This window comes from Podarcis vaucheri (genome assembly GCF_965113315.1).
Source record: "Podarcis vaucheri genome assembly, chromosome: W".
Lineage (NCBI taxonomy): Eukaryota > Metazoa > Chordata > Lepidosauria > Squamata > Lacertidae > Podarcis > Podarcis vaucheri.
In genome coordinates, this window is record NC_138757.1 from 1,400,395 (window position 1) to 1,413,225 (window position 12,831).

Here is a 12,831-nt window from a genome sequence, read left to right on the forward strand (position 1 = left end):
GTTAGAACCCAATACTAAGAATTTGTCAAGAATGTATAACTTGCTGTTGAAATGGAATACACAAGACGAAACAGTTAAATCAGTTATGATTAAGTGGGCACAGGATATTGGTCATAATATTATGTCTGCTGACTGGGAAAGGTTGTGGAACACTGGTATTAAATTTACGGCATGTAGTGCTTTAAAGGAAAATGTGATGAAAATGGTCTATAGGTGGTACATGACCCCAGTTAAGCTAGCAAAAATTTACCATTTGCCTGATAACAAATGTTGGAAATGTAAGGAAACTGAAGGTACTTTTTATCATCTTTGGTGGACATGCCCGAAGATTAAGGTTTTCTGGGAGATGATATATAATGAAATGAAAAAGGTATTTAAATATACCTTCCTTAAGAAACCAGAGGCCTTTCTCTTGGGCATTGTCGGCCAACTGGTGCCAAAAAAGGATAGAACTTTTTTCATGTATGCAACAACAGCAGCAAGAATACTGATCGCAAAGTATTGGAAGACACAAGATTTACCCACCTTGGAAGAATGGCAGATGAAAGTGATTGACTATATGACATTGGCGGAAATGACGAGCAGAATTCGTGACCAGGGAAAGGAGACTGCGGAAGAAGACTGGAAGAAATTTAAGATTTATCTTAAGAACTATTATAAACTTGATGAAGTTTAGAATGTCGAGATTTTACAGAGAGAAAGGGTTGCAGTAATATAAGATTAGATTAAGAAAGGACTATGATGAATTAGGATGGGAAAAAACATTTATAAGTTGCTATAAAATTTGGACATGAGGATGCAGTCTTTTGCTCCGCCCCCTAGGCCAGATGGAGTTGGCAGGAAATGGAGCGGCCCACACAGCACTCACTACAGCAGCAGTGTCCCGGAAGCCTCCCTCAGCCCTCTTAAGCTGTGGCGTGAGTACAAACTCCGCCCCCTAGGCCAAATGGAGTTAACAGGAAAGGGAGCGGCCCACCCAGCACTCACTAGAGCAGCAGCAGTGTCCCGGAGGCCTCCCTCAGCCCTCTTAAGCTGTGGCGGTGAGTGCAGGCTCCGCCCCCTAGGCAAGATGGAATTGGCAGGAAAGGGAGCGTCCCACCCAGCACTCACTACAGCAGCAGCAGTGTCCCGGAAGCTTCCCTTAGGCCTCTTAAGCTGTGGCGGTAAGTTCAGGCTCCGCCCCCTAGGCCAGATGGAGTTGGCAGGAAAGGGAGCGGCCCATCCAGCACTCACTAGAGCAGCAGCAGCAGCAGTGTTCCGGAAGCCTCCCTCAGGCCTCTTAAGCTGTGGGGGTGAGTGCAGGCTCCGCCCCGTAGGCCAGATGGAGTTCGCAGGAAAGGGAGCGGCCCACCCAGCACTCACTAGAGCAGTAGCAGCAGCAGTGTCCCGGAAGCCTCCCTCAGGCCTCTTAAGCTGTGGCGGTGAGTGCAGGCTCCGCCCCCTAAGCCAGATGGAGTTGGCAGGAAAGGGAGCGGCCCACCCAGCACTCACTAGAGCAGTAGCAGCAGCAGTGTCCCGGAAGCCTCCCTCAGGCCTTTTAAGCTGTGGCGGTGAGTGCAGGCTCCGCCCCCTAAGCCAGATGGAGTTGGCAGGAAAGGGAGCGGCCCACCCAGCACTCACTACAGCAGCGGCAGTGTCCCGGAAGCCTCCCTCAGGGCTCTAACACTGTGGCGGTGAGTGCAGGCTCCGCCCCCTAGGCCAGATGGAGTTGGCAGGAAGGGGAGCGGTCCACCCAGCACTCAGTAGAGCAGCAGCAGCAGCAGTGTCCCGGAAGCCTCCCTCAGGCCTCTTAAGCTGTGGCGGTGAGTGCAGGCTCCGCCCCCTAAGCCAGATGGAGTTGGCAGGAAAGGGAGCGGCCCACCCAGCACTCACTAGAGCAGCAGCAGTGTCCCGGAAGCCTCCCTCAGGCCTCTTAAGCTGTGGCTGTGAGTGCAGGCTCCGCCCCCTAGGCCAAATGGAGTTGACAGGAAGGGGAGCGGCCCACCCATCACTCACTAGAGCAGTAGCAGTGTCCCGGAAGCCTCCCTCAGGCCTCTTAAGCTGTGGCGGTGAGTGCAGGCTCCGCCCCCTAAGCCAGATGGAGTTGGCAGGAAAGGGAGCGGCCCACCCAGCACTCACTAGAGCAGCAGCAGTGTCCCGGAAGCCTCCCTCAGGCCTCTTAAGCTGTGGCGGTGAGTGCAGGCTCCGCCCCCTGGGCCAAATGGAGTTGACAGGAAGGGGAGTGGCCCACCCAGCACTCAATAGAGCAGGAGCAGCAGCAGCAGTGTTCCGGAGGCCTTGATGGAGGCCCTCAAGCTGTGGCGGTGAGTGCAGACTCCGCCCCCTAGGCCAGATGGAGTTGGCAGGAAAGGGAGCGGCCCACCCAGCACTCACTAGAGCAGCAGCAGTGTTCCGGAAGCCTCCCTCAGGCCTCTAAAGCTGTGGCGGTGAGTGCAGGCTCCGCCCCCTAGGCCAGATGGAGTTGGCAGGAAAGGGAGCGGCCCACCCAGCACTCACTAGAGCAGCAGCAGTGTCCCGGAAGCCTCCCTCAGGCCTTTTAGGCTGTGGCGGTGACTGCAGGATCCGCCTCCTAGGCCAGATGGAGTTGGCAGGAAAGGGAGCGGCCCACCCATCACTCACTAGTGCAGCAGCAGCAGTGTCCCGGAAGCCTCCCTCAGGCCTTTTAAGCTGTGGCGGTGAGTACAGGCTCCGCCCCCTAGGCCAAATGGAGTTGACAGGAAGGGGAGCGGCCCACCCATCACTCACTAGAGCAGTAGCAGTGTCCCGGAGACCTCCCTCAGGCCTCTTAAGCTGTGGGGGTGAGTGCAGGCTCAACCCCCTAGGCCAGATGGAGTTGGCAGGAAAGGGAGCGGCCCACCCAGCACTCACTAGAGCAGCAGCAGCAGTGTCCCGGAAGCATCCCTCAGGCCTTTTAGGCTGTGGCGGTGAGTGCAGGCTCCGCCCCCTAGGCCAGATGTAGTTGGCAGGAAAGGGAGCGGCCCATCCAGCACTCAATAGAGCAGCAGCAGCAGCAGCAGTGTCCCGGAAGCCTCCCTCAGGCCTCTTAAGCTGTGGGGGTGAGTGCAGGCTCAACCCCCTAGGCCAGATGGAGTTGGCAGGAAAGGGAGCGGCCCACCCAGCACTCACTAGAGCAGCAGCAGTGTTCCGGAAGCCTCCCTCAGGCCTCTAAAGCTGTGGCGGTGAGTGCAGGCTCCGCCCCCTAGGCCAGATGGAGTTGGCAGGAAAGGGAGCGGCCCACCCAGCACTCACTAGAGCAGCAGCAGTGTCCCGGAAGCCTCCCTCAGGCCTTTTAGGCTGTGGCGGTGACTGCAGGATCCGCCTCCTAGGCCAGATGGAGTTGGCAGGAAAGGGAGCGGCCCACCCATCACTCACTAGTGCAGCAGCAGCAGTGTCCCGGAAGCCTCCCTCAGGCCTTTTAAGCTGTGGCGGTGAGTACAGGCTCCGCCCCCTAGGCCAAATGGAGTTGGCAGGAAAGGGAGCGGCCCACACAGCACTCACTACAGCAGCAGCAGCAGTGTCCAGGAGGCCTCCCTCAGGCCTCTTAAGCTGTGGCGGTGAGTACAGGCTCCGCCCCCTAGGCCAAATGGAGTTGACAGGAAGGGGAGCGGCCCACCCATCACTCACTAGAGCAGTAGCAGTGTCCCGGAGACCTCCCTCAGGCCTCTTAAGCTGTGGGGGTGAGTGCAGGCTCAACCCCCTAGGCCAGATGGAGTTGGCAGGAAAGGGAGCGGCCCACCCAGCACTCACTAGAGCAGCAGCAGCAGTGTCCCGGAAGCCTCCCTCAGGCCTTTTAGGCTGTGGCGGTGAGTGCAGGCTCCGCCCCCTAGGCCAGATGTAGTTGGCAGGAAAGGGAGCGTCCCATCCAGCACTCAATAGAGCAGCAGCAGCAGCAGCAGTGTCCCGGAAGCCTCCCTCAGGCCTCTTAAGCTGTGGGGGTGAGTGCAGGCTCAACCCCCTAGGCCAGATGGAGTTGGCAGGAAAGGGAGCGGCCCACCCAGCACTCATTAGAGCAGCAGCAGTGTCCCGGAAGCCTCCCTCAGGCCTTTTAAGCTGTGGCGGTGAGTGCAGGCTCCGCCCCCTAGACCAGATGGAGTTGGCAGGAAAGGGAGCGGCCCACCCAGCACTCACTAGTGCAGCAGCAGCAGTGTTCCGGAAGCCTCCCTCAGGCCTTTTAAGCTGTGGCGGTGAGTGCAGGCTCCGCCCCCGAGGACACATGGAGTTGGCAGGAAAGGGAGCGGCCCACCCAGCACTCACTAGAGCAGCAGCAGTGTCCCAGAAGCCTCCCTCAGGCCTCTTATCCTGTTGCGGTGAGTGCAGGCTCCACCCCCTAGGCCAGATGGAGTTGGCAGGAAAGGGAGCGGCCCACCCAGCACTCAGTAGAGCAGCAGCAGCAGCAGCAGCAGTGTCCCGGAAGCCTCGCTCAGGCCTCTTAAGCTGTGGCGGTGAGTGCAGGCTCCGCCCCCGAGGACACATGGAGTTGGCAGGAAAGGGAGCGGCCCACCCAGCACTCACTAGAGCAGCAGCAGTGTCCCAGAAGCCTCCCTCAGGCCTCTTATCCTGTTGCGGTGAGTGCAGGCTCCGCCCCCTAGGCCAGATGGAGTTGGCAGGAAAGGGAGCGGCCCACCCAGCACTCACTAGAGCAGCAGCAGCAGCAGTGTCCCGGAAGCCTCCCTCAGGCCTCTTAAGTTGTGGCGGTGAGTGCAGGCTCCGCCCCCTAGGCCAGATGGAGTTGGCAGGAAAGGGGAGCGGCCCACCCAGCACTCACTAGAGCAGCAGCAGTGTCCCGGAAGCCTCCCTCAGGCCTCTTAAGCTGTGGCGGTGAGTGCAGGCTCCGCCCCCTAGGCCAAATGGAGTTGGCAGGAAAGGGAGCGGCCTACCCAGCACTCACTACAGCAGCAGCAGTGTCCCGGAAGCCTCCCTCAGGCCTCTAACACTGTGGCGGTGAGTGCAGGCTCCGCCCCCTAGGCCAGATGGAGTTGGCAGGAAGGGGAGCGGCCCACCCAGCAGTCACTAGAGCAGCAGCAGCAGTGTCCCGGAAGCCTCCCTCGGGCCTCTTAAGCTGTGGCGGTGAGTGCAGGCTCCGCCCCCTAGGCCAGATGGAGTTGGCAGGAAAGTGAGCGGCCCACCCAGCAGTCACTAGAGCAGCAGCAGCAGTGTCCCGGAAGCCTCCCTCGGGCCTCTTAAGCTGTGGCGGTGAGTGCAGGCTCCGCCCCCTAGGGAAGATGGAGTTGGCAGGAAAGGGAGCGGCCCACCCAGCACTCATTAGAGCAGCAGCAGCAGTGTCCCGGAAGCCTCCCTCAGGCCTCTTAAGCTGTGGCGGTGAGTGCAGGCTCCGCCCCCTAGGCAAGATGGAATTGGCAGGAAAGGGAGCGGCCCACCCAGCACTCACTAGAGCAGCAGCAGCAGTGTCCCGGAAGCTTCCCTTAGGCCTCTTAAGCTGTGGCGGTAAGTTCAGGCTCCGCCCCCTAGGCCAGATGGAGTTGGCAGGAAAGGGAGCGGCCCATCCAGCACTCACTAGAGCAGCAGCAGCAGCAGTGTTCCGGAAGCCTCCCTCAGGCCTCTTAAGCTGTGGGGGTGAGTGCAGGCTCCGCCCCGTAGGCCAGATGGAGTTCGCAGGAAAGGGAGCGGCCCACCCAGCACTCACTAGAGCAGTAGCAGCAGCAGTGTCCCGGAAGCCTCCCTCAGGCCTCTTAAGCTGTGGCGGTGAGTGCAGGCTCCGCCCCCTAAGCCAGATGGAGTTGGCAGGAAAGGGAGCGGCCCACCCAGCACTCACTAGAGCAGTAGCAGCAGCAGTGTCCCGGAAGCCTCCCTCAGGCCTCTTAAGCTGTGGCGGTGAGTGCAGGCTCCGCCCCCTAAGCCAGATGGAGTTGGCAGGAAAGGGAGCGGCCCACCCAGCACTCACTACAGCAGCGGCAGTGTCCCGGAAGCCTCCCTCAGGGCTCTAACACTGTGGCGGTGAGTGCAGGCTCCGCCCCCTAGGCCAGATGGAGTTGGCAGGAAGGGGAGCGGTCCACCCAGCACTCAGTAGAGCAGCAGCAGCAGCAGTGTCCCGGAAGCCTCCCTCAGGCCTCTTAAGCTGTGGCGGTGAGTGCAGGCTCCGCCCCCTAAGCCAGATGGAGTTGGCAGGAAAGGGAGCGGCCCACCCAGCACTCACTAGAGCAGCAGCAGTGTCCCGGAAGCCTCCCTCAGGCCTCTTAAGCTGTGGCTGTGAGTGCAGGCTCCGCCCCCTAGGCCAAATGGAGTTGACAGGAAGGGGAGCGGCCCACCCATCACTCACTAGAGCAGTAGCAGTGTCCCGGAAGCCTCCCTCAGGCCTCTTAAGCTGTGGCGGTGAGTGCAGGCTCCGCCCCCTAAGCCAGATGGAGTTGGCAGGAAAGGGAGCGGCCCACCCAGCACTCACTAGAGCAGCAGCAGTGTCCCGGAAGCCTCCCTCAGGCCTCTTAAGCTGTGGCGGTGAGTGCAGGCTCCGCCCCCTAGGCCAAATGGAGTTGACAGGAAGGGGAGTGGCCCACCCAGCACTCAATAGAGCAGGAGCAGCAGCAGCAGTGTTCCGGAGGCCTTGATGGAGGCCCTCAAGCTGTGGCGGTGAGTGCAGACTCCGCCCCCTAGGCCAGATGGAGTTGGCAGGAAAGGGAGCGGCCCACCCAGCACTCACTAGAGCAGCAGCAGTGTCCCGGAAGCCTCCCTCAGGCCTTTTAGGCTGTGGCGGTGACTGCAGGATCCGCCTCCTAGGCCAGATGGAGTTGGCAGGAAAGGGAGCGGCCCACCCATCACTCACTAGTGCAGCAGCAGCAGTGTCCTGGAAGCCTCCCTCAGGCCTTTTAAGCTGTGGCGGTGAGTACAGGCTCCGCCCCCTAGGCCAAATGGAGTTGACAGGAAGGGGAGCGGCCCACCCATCACTCACTAGAGCAGTAGCAGTGTCCCGGAGACCTCCCTCAGGCCTCTTAAGCTGTGGGGGTGAGTGCAGGCTCAACCCCCTAGGCCAGATGGAGTTGGCAGGAAAGGGAGCGGCCCACCCAGCACTCACTAGAGCAGCAGCAGCAGTGTCCCGGAAGCATCCCTCAGGCCTTTTAGGCTGTGGCGGTGAGTGCAGGCTCCGCCCCCTAGGCCAGATGTAGTTGGCAGGAAAGGGAGCGGCCCATCCAGCACTCAATAGAGCAGCAGCAGCAGCAGCAGTGTCCCGGAAGCCTCCCTCAGGCCTCTTAAGCTGTGGGGGTGAGTGCAGGCTCAACCCCCTAGGCCAGATGGAGTTGGCAGGAAAGGGAGCGGCCCACCCAGCACTCACTACAGCAGCAGCAGTGTTCCGGAAGCCTCCCTCAGGCCTCTAAAGCTGTGGCGGTGAGTGCAGGCTCCGCCCCCTAGGCCAGATGGAGTTGGCAGGAAAGGGAGCGGCCCACCCAGCACTCACTAGAGCAGCAGCAGTGTCCCGGAAGCCTCCCTCAGGCCTTTTAGGCTGTGGCGGTGACTGCAGGATCCGCCTCCTAGGCCAGATGGAGTTGGCAGGAAAGGGAGCGGCCCACCCATCACTCACTAGTGCAGCAGCAGCAGTGTCCCGGAAGCCTCCCTCAGGCCTTTTAAGCTGTGGCGGTGAGTACAGGCTCCGCCCCCTAGGCCAAATGGAGTTGGCAGGAAAGGGAGCGGCCCACACAGCACTCACTACAGCAGCAGCAGCAGTGTCCAGGAGGCCTCCCTCAGGCCTCTTAAGCTGTGGCGGTGAGTACAGGCTCCGCCCCCTAGGCCAAATGGAGTTGACAGGAAGGGGAGCGGCCCACCCATCACTCACTAGAGCAGTAGCAGTGTCCCGGAGACCTCCCTCAGGCCTCTTAAGCTGTGGGGGTGAGTGCAGGCTCAACCCCCTAGGCCAGATGGAGTTGGCAGGAAAGGGAGCGGCCCACCCAGCACTCACTAGAGCAGCAGCAGCAGTGTCCCGGAAGCCTCCCTCAGGCCTTTTAGGCTGTGGCGGTGAGTGCAGGCTCCGCCCCCTAGGCCAGATGTAGTTGGCAGGAAAGGGAGCGTCCCATCCAGCACTCAATAGAGCAGCAGCAGCAGCAGTGTCCCGGAAGCCTCCCTCAGGCCTCTTAAGCTGTGGGGGTGAGTGCAGGCTCAACCCCCTAGGCCAGATGGAGTTGGCAGGAAAGGGAGCGGCCCACCCAGCACTCATTAGAGCAGCAGCAGTGTCCCGGAAGCCTCCCTCAGGCCTTTTAAGCTGTGGCGGTGAGTGCAGGCTCCGCCCCCTAGACCAGATGGAGTTGGCAGGAAAGGGAGCGGCCCACCCAGCACTCACTAGTGCAGCAGCAGCAGTGTTCCGGAAGCCTCCCTCAGGCCTTTTAAGCTGTGGCGGTGAGTGCAGGCTCCGCCCCCGAGGACACATGGAGTTGGCAGGAAAGGGAGCGGCCCACCCAGCACTCACTAGAGCAGCAGCAGTGTCCCAGAAGCCTCCCTCAGGCCTCTTATCCTGTTGCGGTGAGTGCAGGCTCCACCCCCTAGGCCAGATGGAGTTGGCAGGAAAGGGAGCGGCCCACCCAGCACTCAGTAGAGCAGCAGCAGCAGCAGCAGCAGTGTCCCGGAAGCCTCGCTCAGGCCTCTTAAGCTGTGGCGGTGAGTGCAGGCTCCGCCCCCTAGGCCAGATGGAGTTGGCAGGAAAGGGAGCGGCCCACCCAGCACTCACTAGAGCAGCAGCAGCAGCAGCAGCAGCAGTGTCCCGGAAGCCTCCCTCAGGCCTCTTAAGTTGTGGCGGTGAGTGCAGGCTCCGCCCCCTAGGCCAGATGGAGTTGGCAGGAAAGGGGAGCGGCCCACCCAGCACTCACTAGAGCAGCAGCAGTGTCCCGGAAGCCTCCCTCAGGCCTCTTAAGCTGTGGCGGTGAGTGCAGGCTCCGCCCCCTAGGCCAAATGGAGTTGGCAGGAAAGGGAGCGGCCTACCCAGCACTCACTACAGCAGCAGCAGTGTCCCGGAAGCCTCCCTCAGGCCTCTAACACTGTGGCGGTGAGTGCAGGCTCCGCCCCCTAGGCCAGATGGAGTTGGCAGGAAGGGGAGCGGCCCACCCAGCAGTCACTAGAGCAGCAGCAGCAGTGTCCCGGAAGCCTCCCTCGGGCCTTTTAAGCTGTGGCGGTGAGTGCAGGCTCCGCCCCCTAGGCCAGATGGAGTTGGCAGGAAAGTGAGCGGCCCACCCAGCAGTCACTAGAGCAGCAGCAGCAGTGTCCCGGAAGCCTCCCTCAGGCCTCTTAAGCTGTGGCGGTGAGTGCAGGCTCCGCCCCCTAGGGAAGATGGAGTTGGCAGGAAAGGGAGCGGCCCACCCAGCACTCATTAGAGCAGCAGCAGCAGTGTCCCGGAAGCCTCCCTCAGGCCTCTTAAGCTGTGGGGGTGAGTGCAGGCTCCGCCCCCTAGGCCAGATGGAGTTGGCAGGAAAGGGAGCGGCCCACCCAGCACTCACTAGACCAGTAGCAGCATTAGTATTCCGGAAGCCTCCCTATGCCCTTTTAAGCTGTGGCGGTAAGTTCAGGCTCCGCCCCCTAGGGAAGATGGAGTTGGCAGGAAAGGGAGCGGCCCACCCAGCACTTATTAGAGCAGCAGCAGCAGTGTCCCGGAAGCCTCCCTCAGGCCTCTTAAGCTGTGGCGGTGGGTGCAGGCTCCGCCCCCTAGGCCAGATGGAGTTGGCAGGAAGGGGAGCGGTCCACCCAGCACTCAGTAGAGCAGCAGCAGCAGCAGCAGTGTCCCGGAAGCCTCCCTCAGGCCTCGTAAGCTGTGGTGGTGAGTGCAGGCTCCGCCCCCTAGGCCAGATGGAGTTCGCAGGAAAGGGAGCGTCACACCCAGCACTCACTAGAGCAGCAGCAGTGTCCCGGAAGCCTCCCTCAGGCCTCTTAAGCTGTGGCGGTGAGTGCAGGCTCCGCCCCCTAGGCCAGATGGAGTTGGCAGGAAAGGGAGCGGCCCCCCCAGCACTCACTAGAGCAGCAGCAGTGTCCCGGAAGCCTCCCTCGGGCCTCTTAAGCTGTGGCGGTGAGTGCAGGCTCCGCCCCCTATGCCAAATGGAGTTGGCAAGAAAGGGAGCGGCCCACCCAGCACTCACTACAGCAGCATCAGTGTCCCGGAAGCCTCCCTCGGGCCTCTTAAGCTGTGGCGGTGAGTGCACGCTCCGCCCCCTAGGCCAGATGGAGTTGGCAGGAAAGGGAGCGGCCCACCCAGCACTCACTACAGCAGCATCAGTGTCCCGGAAGCCTCCCTCAGGCCTCTTAAGCTGTGGCGTTGAGTGCAGGCTCCGCCCCCTAGGCAAGATGGAGTTGGCAGGAAAGGGAGCGGCCCACCCAGCACTCATTAGAGCAGCAGCAGCAGTGTCCCGGAAGCTTCCCTCAGGCCTCTAACACTGTGGCGGTGAGTGCAAGCTCCGCCCCCTAGGCCAGATGGAGTTGACAGGAAGGGGAGCAGCCCACCAATCACTCACTAGAGCAGTAGCAGCAGTGTTCTGGAAGACTCCCTCAGGCCTCTTAAGCTGTGGGGGTGAGTTCAGGCTCCGCCCCCTAGGCCAGATGGAGTTGGCAGGAAGGGGAGCGGTCCACCCAGCACTCAGTAGAGCAGCAGCAGCAGCAGTGTCCCGGAAGCCTCCCTCAGGCCTCTTAAGTTGTGGCGGGGAGAGCAGGCTCCGCCCCCTAAGCCAGATGGAGTTGGCAGGAAAGGGAGCGGCCCACCCAGCACTCACTAGAGCAGCAGCAGTGTCCCGGAAGCCTCCCTCAGGCCTCTTAAGCTGTGGCGGTGAGTGCAGGCTCCGCCCCCTATGCCAAATGGAGTTGGCAAGAAAGGGAGCGGCCCACCCAGCACTCACTACAGCAGCATCAGTGTCCCGGAAGCCTCCCTTGGGCCTCTTAAGCTGTGGCGGTGAGTGCAGGCTCCGCCCCCTAGGCCAGATGGAGTTGGCAGGAAAGGGAGCGGCCCACACAGCACTCACTGCAGCAGCAGCAGCAGTGTCCCGGAAGCTTCCCTCAGGCCTCTAACACTGTGGCGGTGAGTGCAAGCTCCGCCCCCTATGCCAAATGGAGTTGGCAAGAAAGGGAGCGGCCCACCCAGCACTCACTACAGCAGCATCAGTGTCCCGGAAGCCTCCCTCGGGCCTCTTAAGCTGTGGCGGTGAGTGCAGGCTCCGCCCCCTAGGCCAGATGGAGTTGGCAGGAAAGGGAGCGGCCCACCCAGCACTCATTAGAGCAGCAGCAGCAGTGTCCCGGAAGCTTCCCTCAGGCCTCTAACACTGTGGCGGTGAGTGCAAGCTCCGCCCCCTAGGCCAGATGGAGTTGACAGGAAGGGGAGCAGCCCACCAATCACTCACTAGAGCAGTAGCAGCAGTGTTCTGGAAGACTCCCTCAGGCCTCTTAAGCTGTGGGGGTGAGTTCAGGCTCCGCCCCCTAGGCCAGATGGAGTTGGCAGGAAGGGGAGCGGTCCACCCAGCACTCAGTAGAGCAGCAGCAGCAGCAGTGTCCCGGAAGCCTCCCTCAGGCCTCTTAAGCTGTGGGGGTGAGTGCAGGCTCCGCCGCCTAGGCCAGATGGAGTTGGCAGGAAAGGGAGCGGCCCACCCAGCACTCACTAGTGCAGCAGCAGTGTCCCGGAAGCCTCCCTCAGGCCTCTTAAGTTGTGGCGGGGAGAGCAGGCTCCGCCCCCTAAGCCAGATGGAGTTGGCAGGAAAGGGAGCGGCCCACCCAGCACTCACTAGAGCAGCAGCAGTGTCCCGGAAGCCTCCCTCAGGCCTCTTAAGTTGTGGCGGGGAGAGCAGGCTCCGCCCCCTAGGCCAGATGGAGTTGGCAGGAAAGGGAGCGGTCCACCCAGCACTCACTAGAGCAGCAGCAGCAGTGTCCCGGAAGCCTCCCTCAGGCCTCTTAAGCTGTGGCGGTGACTGCAGGCTCCGCCCCCTAGGCCAGATGGAGTTGGCAGGAAAGGGAGCGGCCCACCCAGCACTCACTACAGCAGCATCAGTGTCCCGGAAGCCTCCCTCAGGCCTCTTAAGCTGTGGCGTTGAGTGCAGGCTCCGCCCCCTAGGCAAGATGGAGTTGGCAGGAAAGGGAGCGGCCCACCCAGCACTCATTAGAGCAGCAGCAGCAGTGTCCCGGAAGCTTCCCTCAGGCCTCTAACACTGTGGCGGTGAGTGCAAGCTCCGCCCCCTAGGCCAGATGGAGTTGACAGGAAGGGGAGCAGCCCACCAATCACTCACTAGAGCAGTAGCAGCAGTGTTCTGGAAGACTCCCTCAGGCCTCTTAAGCTGTGGGGGTGAGTTCAGGCTCCGCCCCCTAGGCCAGATGGAGTTGGCAGGAAGGGGAGCGGTCCACCCAGCACTCAGTAGAGCAGCAGCAGCAGCAGTGTCCCGGAAGCCTCCCTCAGGCCTCTTAAGTTGTGGCGGGGAGAGCAGGCTCCGCCCCCTAAGCCAGATGGAGTTGGCAGGAAAGGGAGCGGCCCACCCAGCACTCACTAGAGCAGCAGCAGTGTCCCGGAAGCCTCCCTCAGGCCTCTTAAGCTGTGGCGGTGAGTGCAGGCTCCGCCCCCTATGCCAAATGGAGTTGGCAAGAAAGGGAGCGGCCCACCCAGCACTCACTACAGCAGCATCAGTGTCCCGGAAGCCTCCCTCGGGCCTCTTAAGCTGTGGCGGTGAGTGCAGGCTCCGCCCCCTAGGCCAGATGGAGTTGGCAGGAAAGGGAGCGGCCCACACAGCACTCACTGCAGCAGCAGCAGCAGTGTCCCGGAAGCTTCCCTCAGGCCTCTAACACTGTGGCGGTGAGTGCAAGCTCCGCCCCCTATGCCAAATGGAGTTGGCAAGAAAGGGAGCGGCCCACCCAGCACTCACTACAGCAGCATCAGTG